We start from the raw sequence: 13,031 nt of genomic DNA, 5'->3' as shown, positions 1-13,031 counted from the left end.
TCCGTTCGGGCTCCAGTACTCTGGAATGCCCTCCCGGTAACAGTTCGAGATGCCACCTCAGTAGAAGCATTTAAGTCTCACCTTAAAACTCATTTGTATACTCTAGCCTTTAAATAGACTCCCTTTTTAGACCAGTTGATCTGCCGTTTCTTTTCTTTTTCTTCTATGTCCCACTCTCCCTTGTGGAGGGGGTCCGGTCCGATCCGGTGGCCATGTACTGCTTGCCTGTGTATCGGCTGGGGACATCTCTGCGCTGCTGAACCGCATCCGCTTGGGATGGTTTCCTGCTGGCTCCACTGTGAACGGGACTCTCGCTGCTGTGTTGGATCCGCTTTGGACTGGACTCTCGCGACTGTGTTGGATCCATTGTGGATTGAACTTTCACAGTATCATGTTAGACCCGCTCGACATCCATTGCTTTCCTCCTCTCTAAGGTTCTCATAGTCATTATTGTCACCGACGTCCCACTGGGTCATTATTGTCACCGATGTCCCACTGGGTGTGAGTTTTCCTTGCCCTTATGTGGGCCTAACGAGGATGTCGTGGTGGTTTGTGAAGCCCTTTGAGACACTAGTGATTTAGGGCTATATAAGTAAACATTGATTGATTGATTGATTGATTGATAATGCGAAAAAGGAATAAAAATGTATTCAAACATAACTTCTAAACAACACATGCAAAATGGCTAATAATGCCTAGAGATATGTTTTTTTGTTAGTTGTACTAGAAAAATGATCATTTGCAAGGTTTGCAAAGACACAAGTTAGTTTTTTTATTCAATATAACAGTGTAACTGTCATAATAAACATGAAAGGTTTATAATCATAACTCCAAAACCAAACATGAAATTTGTCTAAAAAATTCTGTAATATTGAATATATGTGAGTTTTAGCAGAATCAGGTATTTTGGAAAGAATCACAAATACAAAAATTTCGTTTTACTGGCCTCATATTGGTCACACTCAAAATGACAGTTTTTGAAACATAACTCCAAAAATAGACATGCAAAATGTCTAATAATGCCTGAAGAAATGCATCTTTGAGAGGTTTCCTAAAAAAAAAAACATTTGGTAAGGTTTGCAAAAAAAAATTAATTTGTTACTCAATTTGACAGTAATGTACTTAGAATCCTGAGATAATGCGAAAAAAGCAATAAAAATGTATTCCAATATAATTCTAAATCCAAACGTGCAAAATGTCTAAAAATGCCTGTGATATTGAATACATGTGAGTTTTACTAGATACAGTTGTTTTTCATGGTTTGCAAATACAAAAATGAGGTTTTACTCAATATGACTGTATACTGTAACACTCAATATGACAGTTATTTAAACATAACTCCTACACCACACATGAAAAATAGATAATAATGCCTGAAATAATGCATCTTTGGGAGTTTTACTCGAAACATATGCTTTTTTTAAATCTTGCAAGTGCAAAAAGTAGTTTTTTAGTCAATGTGACTATAATAGTCTTACAATCCTGAGATAAATCGAAAAAAGCAATAAAAATGTATTCAAACATAACTTCTAAACAACACATGCAAAATGGCTAATAATGCCTAGAGATATGTTTTTTTGTTAGTAGTACTAGAAAAATGATCTTTTGTAAGGTTTGCAAAGACACAAGTTAGTTTTTTTATTCAATATAACAGTGTAACTGTCATACTAAATATGAAAGGTTTATAATCATAACTCCAAAACCAAATATGAATTTTTTCTTAAAAACCCTTTAATATTGAATTTATGTAAGTTTTAGCAGAATCAGGTATTTTGGAAAGGTTCACAAATAAAAATATTAGATTTGACTGGCCTCATATTGGTCACAATCAAAATGACAGTTTTTGAAACATAACTCCAAAAATACACATGCAAAATGTCTAATAATGCCTGAAGAAATGCATCTTCGAGAGTTTTCCTGAAAAAAAAACATTTGGTAAGGTTTGCAAAAACAAAATTTGATTTGTTACTCAATTTGACAGTAATGTACTTAGAATCCTGAGATAATGCGAAAAAAGCAATAAAAATGTATTCCAGTATAATTCCTAATCCAAACGTGCAAAATGTCTAAAAATGCCTGTGATATTGAATACATGTGAGTTTTACTAGATACAGTTGTTTTTCTATGGTTTGCAAATACAAAAATGAGGTTTTACTCAATATGACTGTATACTGTAACACTCAATATGACAGTTATTTAAACATAACTCCTACACCACACATGAAAAATGGCTAATAATGCCTGAAATAATGCATCTTTGGGAGTTTTACTCGAAACATATGCTTTTTTAAATCTTGCAAATACAAAAAGTAGTTTTTTACTCAATAAGACTATAGTAGTCTTAGAATCATGAGATAATGCAAAAAAAGCAATAAAAATGTATTCAAACATAACTTCTAAACAACACATGCAAAATGGCTGAAAATAGCTACAGATATGTTTTTTTGTTAGTTGTACTAGAACAATGATCTTTTGTAAGGTTTGCAAAGACACAAGTCAGTTTTTTATTCAATATAACAGTGTAACTGTCATACTAAATATGAAAGGTTTATAATCATAACTCCAAAACCAAATATGAAATTTGTCTTAAAAAGCCTTTAATATTGAATTTATGTAAGTTTTACCAAAATCAGGTATTTTGGAAAGAATCACAAATACAAATATTAGATTTTACTGGCCTCATATTGGTCACACTCAAAGAAACAGTTTTTGAAACATAACTCCAAAAATACACATGCAAAATGTCAAATAATGCCGGAAGAAATGCATCTTCGAGAGTTTTCCTGAAAAAAAAACATCTGGTAAGGTTTGCAAAAACAAAATTTGATGTGTTACTCAATTTGACAGTAATGTACTTAGAATCCTGAGATAATGGGAAAAAGCAATAAAAATGTATTCCAACATAATTCCTAATCCAAACGTGCAAAATGTCTAAAAATGCCTGTGATATTGAATACATGTGAGTTTTACTAGATACAGATGTTTTTCTATGGTTTGCAAATACAAAAATGAGGTTTTACTCAATATGACTGTATACTGTAACACTCAATATGACAGTTATTTAAACAAAACTCCTACACCACACATGAAAAATAGCTAATAATGCCTGAAATAATGCATCTTTGGGAGTTTTACTCGAAACATATGCTTTTTTAAATCTTGCAAGTGCAAAAAGTAGTTTTTTACTCAATGTGACTAAAATAGTCTTAGAATCCTGAGATAATGCGAAAAAAGCAATAAAAATGTATTCAAACATAACTTCTAAACAACACATGCAAAATAGCTAATAATCACTAGAGATATGTTTTTTTTGTTAGTTGTACTAGAAAAATGATCTTTTGTAAGGTTTGCAAAGACACAACTTAGTTTTTTTATTCAATATAACAGTGAAACTATCATACTAAATATGAAAGGTTTATAATCATAACTCCAAAACCAAATATGAAATTTGTCTTAAAAAGCCTGTAATATTGAATTTATGTAAATTTTTCCAGAATCAGGTATTTTGGAAAGACTCACAAATACAAATATTATATTTTACTGGCCTCATGTTGGTCACACTCAAAATGACAGTTTTGGAAACATAACTCCAAAAATACACATGCCAAATGTCAAATAATGCCTGAAGAAATGCATCTTTGAGAGTTTTCCTGAAAAAAAAAAAACATTTGGTGAAGTTTGCAAATATTTTTTTTATTTTTTACTCAATTTGACGGCAATGTACATAGGATCCTGAGATAATGCGAAAAAAGCAATAAAATCTATTCAAGGATAATTCCTAATCCAAACATGCAAAATGTCTAAAAATGCCTGTGATATTGAATACTTGTGAGTTTTACTAGATACAAATGTTTTTCTATGGTTTGCAAATACAAATATGAGGTTTTACTCAATATGACTGTATAATGTAACACTCAATATGACAGTTATTTAAACATAACTCCTACACCACACATGAAAAATGGCTAATAATGCATGAAATAATGCATCTTTGGGAGTTTTACTCGAAACATATGCTTTTTTAAATCTTGCAAATGCAAAAAGTAGTTTTTTACTCAATATGACTATAATAGTCTTACAAATCCTAAGATAATGCGAAAAAAGCAAAAAAAATGTATTCAAACATAACTTCTAAACAACACATGCAAAATGGCTAGTAATGCCTAGAGAAATATGTATTTTTGTTAGTTGTACTAGAAAAATGATCTTTTGTAAAGTTTGCAAAGACATAAGATAGTTTTTTTATTTAATATAACAGTATAACTGACATACTAAATATGAAAGGTTTATAATCATAACTCCAAAACCAATTGTAAAATTTGACTTAAAAAGCCTGTAATTTTGAATTTATGTGAGTTTTACCGGAATCAGGTATTTTGGAAAGGTTCACAAATACAAATATAAGGTTTTACTGGCCTTCATATTGGTCAAATTCAAAATGTCAGTTTTTGAAACATAACTCCAAAAATACACATGCAAAATGTCTAATAATACCTGAAGAAATGCATCTTTGAGACTTTTCCTGAAAAATAAAAAAAAATGGTTGGGTTTTCAAAAACAAAAAAGTATTTTTTTTACTCAATTTGACAGTAATGTACTTAGAATCCTGAGATAATGCGAAAAAAGCAATAAAAATGTATTCCAACATAATTCCTAATCCAAACTCGCAAAATGTGTAAAAATGCCTGTGATATTGAAAACACGCGAGTCTTACTAAATACCGTTGTTTTTCTATTGTTTGCAAATACACAATTGAGGTTTTACTCAATATGACTGTATACCGTAACACACAATATGACAGTTATTTAAACATGAGTCCTACACCACACAATAAAAATGGCTAATAATGACTGAAATAATGCATCTTTGGGAGTTTTACTCGAAACATATCCTTTTTTAAATCTTGCAAATGCAAAATGTAGTTTTTTACTCAATATGACTATAATGTTCTTAGAATCCTGAGATAATGCGAAAAAAGCAATAAAAATGTATTCAAACATAATTCCTAAACAACACATGCAAAATGGCTAATAATGCCTAGAGATATGTATTTTTGTTAGTTGTACTACAAAAATGATCTGTTGTAAGGTTTGCAAAGACATAAGTTAGTTTTTTTTATTCAATATAACAGTATAACTGTCATAATAAATATGAAAGGTTTATAATCATTACTCCAAAACAAAATATGAAATTTGTCTTAAAAAGCCTTTAATATTGAATGTATGTGAGTTTTACCAGAATAAGGTATTTTGGAAAGGTTCACAAATGCAAAAATTAGGTTTTACTGGCCTCATATTGGTGATACTCAAAATGAACGTTTTTGAAACATAACTCCAAAAGTAGAAATGCAAAATGTCTAATAATGCGTGAAGAAATGTATCTTTGAGACTTTTTTTGGAAAAAAAAACATTTGGTAAGGCTTGCAAAAATAAATTTGAGTTATTTTACTAAATTTGACAGTAATGTACTTAGAATCCTGAGATAATGCGAAAAAAGCAATAAAAATAAATTCCAACAAAATTCCTAATCCAAACGTGCAAAATGTCTAAAAATGACTGTGATATTGAATATTGTGAGTCTTACTAAATACAGTTGTTTTTCTATGGTTTGCAAATACACAATTTAGGTTTTACTCAACACGACTGTATACTCCATCACACAATATGACAGTTATTTAAACATAACTCCTACACCACACATGAAAAATGGCTAATAATGCCTGAAATAATGCATCTTTGGGAGTTTTACTCGAAACATATGCTTTTTTAAACTTTGCAAATGCAAAAAGTAGTTTTTACTCAATATGACTATAATAGTCTTACAATCCTGACATAATGCTAAAAAAAGTAATAAAAATGTATTCAAACATAACTTCTAAACAACACATGCAAAATGGCTAATAATGACTAGAGATATGTATTTTTGTTAGTTGTACTAGAAAAATGATATTTTGTTAGGTTTGCAAAGACATACATTTTTTTTTTTATTTCAATATAACATTATAACTGTCATACTAAATATGAAAGGTTTATAATCATAACTCCAAAACTAAACACAATTAGTTTCTAAAAAAAGCCTGTAATATTGAATGTATGTGAGTTTTAGCAGATTCAGGTATTTTGGAAAGGTTCACAAATACAAAAATTTGGTTTTACTGGCCTCATATTGGTGATACTCAAAATGACCGTTTTTTTTAACATAACTCCAAAAGTAGAAATGTAAAATGTCTAATAATGCCTAAAGAAATGCATCTTTTAGAGTTTTCCCTGAAAAAAAAACATTTGGTAGGGTTTGCAAAAACAAAAAGTAATGTTTTACTCAATTTAACAATAATGTACTTAGAATCCTGAGATAATGCGAAAAAAGCAATAAAAATGTATTCCAACACAATTCCTAATCCAAACGTGCAAAATGTCTAATGTCTTACTCGGAACATATGCTTTTTTAAATCTTGCAAATGCAAAAAGTAGTGTTTTACTCAATATGACTATAATGTTCTTAGAATCCTAAGATAATGCGAAAAAGCAATACAAAAGTTTTCAAACATATTTTTCAAACAACACATGCAAAACGGCTAATAATTCCTAGAGATGTGTATCTTTGTTAGTTGTAGTAGAAAAATGATCTTTTGTAGGGTTCACTGGGAAAACAAAATCCTATTTGTATGGTTAGTTTACTCTAAATTTCGACTATAATTTTTTAATTTTTTTAAATAGGTTTTAAATCTGTAGAATTGAAGACATTATCTGTAAATAAAAAAAAATGCCTGTTATTTTAAGTAATATGCCAGTAATGACAAACTATGTATATTCCTTTTTTTTTACAGAAAAATACCAAATTATTTATACATATTATTTTCTGTTTTCTCAAATTACTTTCAATTTCATGTAAAATTACAGTAATTAACTTTAATTAAATATGTAGCTTGTTATAAAAAAGTATTTGTTCATACTAACAATCTAACAGTTTTATATGTAATTTTAAGGTAAATCAAATTTTTTCAATATTTATGTGTATTTTCACATTCAAGTCGAAAAATATATGTAGCCTCTTATAAAATGTGTATGCTCAAACTGTAATATGACGTACATGAAATACTGCAAGAGATTCTTAACAGTCAACAGCCATACAGATCACACTGACGGTGGCCGTACAAACATCTTTAACAATGTTACAAATATGCGCCACACTATGGAGCCACATCAAACAAGACTGACAAACACATTTCAGGAGAACATCGTCACCGTAACACAACATTAACACAACAGAAACAATTCCAAGAATTCCATGTGTTACAATATACACCCCCACCACCTAACCCCGCTCAGCTCAACCAACGCACGGAGGGGGGCGGTGGTGTTTTTTGGCACGGGGTTGGGTGGTAGCGGGATTGTAGCCCGGAAGAGTCAGCGCTGCTTGGGCTTCTGGGTATTTGTTATGTTGTGTTTATGTTTTATTACAGTGAGGATGTTTTCCTGAAATGTGTTTATCATTCTTGTTCGATGTGGGTTCACAGTGTGGTGCATATTTGTAACAGTGTTAAAGTTGTTTGTGCAGCCACCGTCAGTGTGACCTGTGTGGCTGTTGACCAAGTATATCTTGCAGTCACTTTTCAAATGAACGACGAAACCGTGCTCATCACATACCTCAGTTGGCACGCTGATGATTTGATGAATGAGCGTTCAATAAAACCCACCACGGTATTACCCAGAATTCCATGAGTCAACCCTACATGAGGGTCAGTGAAATTCTCGTGTTGAAGTGATAGGAATGGTAAGTATGTCGCTAGGGTGGGATAGCCATTAATGCAAGGTTAACCCACTTTGTATCAATTTCCTGCATCCAGTGGCCCCCCGCTAAAGTCAATGAGACACCCCTGTTCCTAACAATTCTGAAAAAATCTGTTAAACAATGGTATTTTTCGGTGGAACCGCCAGCATTGTCACTTCACTAAAGGTGGTTGGTCGTAATAATTTGGAAAAACTCTGAAGAATAAAGTTTTTTTTTTATGCGGAACTGTTTGCATCGTCACTTTATTAAAGGTGGTTGATCTTAATAATTTGGTAAAAATCTGTAAAATTACGATATTTCTCCCTTAAACGTTTCATGAAAATTTCTGCAAATATAATGTTTTTGATCATTATTTGGTTTACAATGTTTTACTTTAATTTTATGGTTTTTGTTTGGCAGCCGTAGCTGCCAGTAAATGGCCGTTTTTTTTACAGAATTTATTTTTACAGTGTTTGCAAAGATACAATTTTTTTTTAATTTAATATAACAGTATAACTGTCATACTAAATGTGAAAGGTTCATAAACATAACTCCAAAACCAAACATGAAATCTGTCTAAAAAAGCCTGTAATATTGACTTTATGTGAATTTTACCTGAATTAGGTATTTTGGAAAGGTTCACAAATACAAACATTTGGTTTTACTGGCCACACATTGGTCACACTGAATAAGACAGTTTTTGAACCATATCTCCAAAAATACACATGCAAAATTACAAAAAAATGCCTGAAGAAATGTATCTTTGTGAGTTTTACTGAAAAAAAAAATGTTGTAAGGTTTGCAAAAACAAAAAGAAATGTTTTTTAATGTTAATGTAGTTTTAAGGTAAATTATTTTTTTTTTATATTTATGTGTATTTTCACATTCAAGGCAAAAAATATATGTAGCTTCTTATAAAAGGTTTATGCTCAAACTAACATTTACATTTTTTTCCCTGTAATATGACATACATGAGTGACTGCAAGACATACTTAAGCAACAGTCAACAGCCTTTCAGATCACACTGACGGTGGCCGTACAAACAACTTTAACAATGTTACAAATATGCGCCACATTGTGGAGCCAAAATCAAACAAGAATGACAAACACATTTCAGGAGAACATCTTCACCGTAACACAACATTAACACAACAGAAACAATTCCAAGAATTCCATGTGTTACAATATACACCCCCACCACCTAACCCCGCCCAGCTCAACCAACGCACGGAGGGGGGCGGTGATGTTTTTTGGCACGGGGTTGGGTGGTAGCGGGATTGTAGCCCGGAAGAGTCAGCGCTGCTTGGGCTTCTGGGTATTTGTTATGTTGTGTTTATGTTTTATTACAGTGAGGATGTTTTCCTGAAATGTGTTTATCATTCTTGTTCGATGTGGGTTCACAGTGTGGTGCATATTTGTAACAGTGTTAAAGTTGTTTGTACAGCCACCGTCAGTGTGACCTGTGTGGCTGTTGACCAAGTATATCTTGCAGTCACTTTTCAAAAGAACGACGAAACCGTGCTCATCACATGCCTCAGTTGGCACGCTGATGATTTGATGAATGAGCGTTCAATAAAACCCACCACGGTATTACCCAGAATTCCATGAGTCAACCCTACATGAGGGTCAGTGAAATTCTCATGTTGAAGTGATAGGAATGGTAAGTATGTCGCTAGGGTGGGATAGCCATTAATGCAAGGTTAACCCACTTTGTATCAATTTCCTGCAGCCAGTGGCCCCCCGCTAAAGTCAATGAGACACCCCTGTTCCTAACAATTCTGAAAAAATCTGTTAAACAATGGTATTTTTCTGTGGAACCGCCAGCATTGTCACTTCACTAAAGGTGGTTGGTCGTAATAATTTGGAAAAACTCTGAAGAATAAGGGTATTTTTCTGCGGAACTGTTAGCATCGTCACTTTATTAAAGGTGGTTGATCGTAATAATTTGGAAAAACTCTGAAGAATAAAGGTTTTTTTTTCTGCGGAACTGTTTGCATCGTCACTTTATTAAAGGTGGTTGATCTTAATAATTTGGTAAAAATCTGTAAAATTACGATATTTCTCCCTTAAACGTTTCATGAAAATTTCTGTAAATATAATGTTTTTGATCATTATTTGGTTTACAATGTTTTACTTTAATTTTATGGTTTTTGTTTGGCAGCCGTAGCTGCCAGTAAATGACCGTTTTTTTTACAGAATTAATTTTTACAGTGTTTGCAAAGATACAATTTTTTTTAAATTTAATATAACAGTATAGCTGTCATACTAAATGTGAAAGGTTCATAAACATAACTCCAAAACCAAACATGAAATCTGTCTAAAAAAGCCTGTAATATTGACTTTATGTGAGTTTTACCTGAATTAGGTATTTTGGAAAGGTTCACAAATACAAAAATTTGGTTTTACTGGCTACACATTGGTCACACTGAATAAGACAGTTTTTTAACCATATCTCCAAAAATACACATGCAAAATTACAAAAAAATGCCTGAAGAAATGTATCTTTGTGAGTTTTACTGAAAAAAAAAACATTTTGTAAGGTTTGCAAAAACAAAAATAAATGTTTTGTAATGTTAATGTAGTTTTAAGGTAAATTAATTTTTTTTAATATTTATGTGTATTTTCACATTCAAGGCAAAAAATATATGTAGCCTCTTATAAAAGGTTTAGGCTCAAACTAACATTTAATTTTTTTTCCCTGTAATATGACATACATGAGTGACTGCAAGACATACTTAATCAACAGTCAACAGCCTTACAGATCACACTGAAGGTGGCCGTACAAACAACTTTAACAATGTTACAAATATGCGCCACATTGTGGAGCCACATCAAACAAGAATGACAAACACATTTCAGGAGAACATCTTCACCGTAACACAACATTAACACAACAGAAACAATACCCAGAATTCCATGTGTTACAATATACACCCCCACCACCTAACCCCGCCCACCTCAACCAACGCACGGAGGGGGGCGGTGATGTTTTGGGGCGCGGGGTTGGGTGGTAGCAGGGGTGTAGCCCGGAAGAGTCAGCGTTGCATGGGTTTGTCGGTATTTGTTATGTTATGTTGTGTTTATGTTTTGTTACAGTGAGGATGTTTTCCTGAAATGTGTTTATCATTCTTGTTCGATGTGGATTCACAGTGTGGTGCGTATTTTGTAACAGTGTTAAAGTTGTTTGTACAGCCACCAGCAGTGTGACCTGTGTGGCTGTTGACCAAGTATGTCTTGCAGTCTCTATCACATGCATGACAATATCATGCACATCACACTCATCAGTAGGCATGCTGATGATTTGGTGAATGAGCGTATAAAAAGTCACCCGGCCAGACTTTGGTCATGAGGGTCAGTAAAATTCTCACAGTGAAATGGTAGGGTCGGTAAGTATGTTGCTAGGGTGGGGTAGCCATTCATGCAAGGTGAATCCACTTTGCATCAAGCTCTTGCATCCAGTGGCCCCCCACTATAGTCAATGAGACACCCCTGATCCTAACAATTCAGAAAAAATTTGTAAAACAATGGTATTTTTCTGTGGAACCGCCAGCATTGTCACTTCACTAAAAGTGGTTGATCGTAATAATTTGGAAAAACTCTTTAGAATAAAGGTATTTTTCTGCAGAACTGTTTGCATCGTCACTTTATTAAAGGTGGTTGATCTTAATAATTTAGTAAAAATCTGTAAAATTATGATATTTCACCCCAAAACGTTTCATGAAAATGTCTGTAAATATAATATTTTTGATCATTATTTGGTTTACAATGTTTTACTTTAGTTTTATGGTTTTTGTTTGGCAGCCGTAGCTGCCAGTAAATGACCGTTTTTTTACAAAATTTATTTTTACAGTGTTTGCAAAGATAAAAGTTAGTTTTTTTTATTCAATATAACAGTAAAACTGTCATACTAAATATGAAAGGTTAATAAACATATCTCCAAAACCAAACATGAAATCTGTCTAAAAAAGCCAGTAATATTGACTTTATGTGAGTTTTACCTGAATTAAGTATTTTGGAAAGGTTCACAAATACAAAAATGTGGTTTTACTGGCCTCACATTGGTCACACTCAATAAGACAGTTTTTGAACCCTATCTCCAAAAATACACATGCAAAATTACAAAAGAATGCCTGAAGAAATGTATCTTTGTGAGTTTTACTGGATAAAAAAAAACATTTTGTAAGGGTTGCAAAAACAAAAAGAAATGTTTTACCCAATTTGACAGTAATGTACTTAAAATCCTGAGATAATGCAAAAAGAGCAATAAAAATGTATTCCAACATAATTCCTAATCCAAACGTGCAAAATGTCTAAAAATGCCTGTGATATTTAATACATGTGAGTTTTACTAGATACAGTTGATTTTCTATGGTTTGCAAATCCAAAAATTAGGTTTTACTCAATATGACTGTATACTGTAACACTCAATATGACAGTTATTTAAACATAACTCCTACACCACACATGGCTAATAATGCCTGAAATAATGCATCTTTGGGAGTTTTACTCGAAACGATTGCTTTTTTAAATCATTGCAATGCAAAAAATTGTTGTTTTACTCAATATGACAATAATGTTCTTGGAATCCTGAGATAATGCGAAAAAAACAATAAAATGTTTTCAAACACAACTTTTAAACAACACATGCAAAACGGCTAATAATGCCTAGAGATGTGTATCTTTGTTAGTTGTAGTAGAAAAATTATCTTTTGTAGAGTTCACTGTAAAAAAAAAAAAAAATCAAATTTTTATGGTTAGTTTACTCTAAATTTCTACTGTAATTTTTCAATTTTTTTAGATAGGTTATAAAACTGTAGAATTGAAGACATTATCTTTAAATAAACAAACCGCCTGTTATTTTGAATAATATACCAGTAATGACGAACTATGTATATTCCTATTTTTTTACAGGAAAATACCAAATTAATTATACATATTATTTTCTGTTTTCTCAAATTACTTTCAATTTCATATAAAATTACAGTAATTAACTTTATATAAATATGTAGCTTGTTATATAAAAGTATTTGTCCATACTGACAATCTAAAAATTGTATATGTAATTTTAAGGTAAATCAATTTTTTTTAATATTTATGTGAATTTTCACATTCAAGGCGAAAAATATATGTAGCCTCTTATAAAAGGTTTATGATCAAACTAACAATTACATGTGTTTCCCTGTAATATGACATACATGAATGACTGCAAGACATACTTAATCAACAGTCAACAGCCTTACAGATCACACTGACGGTGGCCG

The sequence above is a fragment of the Nerophis ophidion genome, linkage group LG08, assembly GCF_033978795.1.
Source record: "Nerophis ophidion isolate RoL-2023_Sa linkage group LG08, RoL_Noph_v1.0, whole genome shotgun sequence".
NCBI lineage: Eukaryota > Metazoa > Chordata > Actinopteri > Syngnathiformes > Syngnathidae > Nerophis > Nerophis ophidion.
This window is presented reverse-complemented; position numbering follows the sequence as displayed.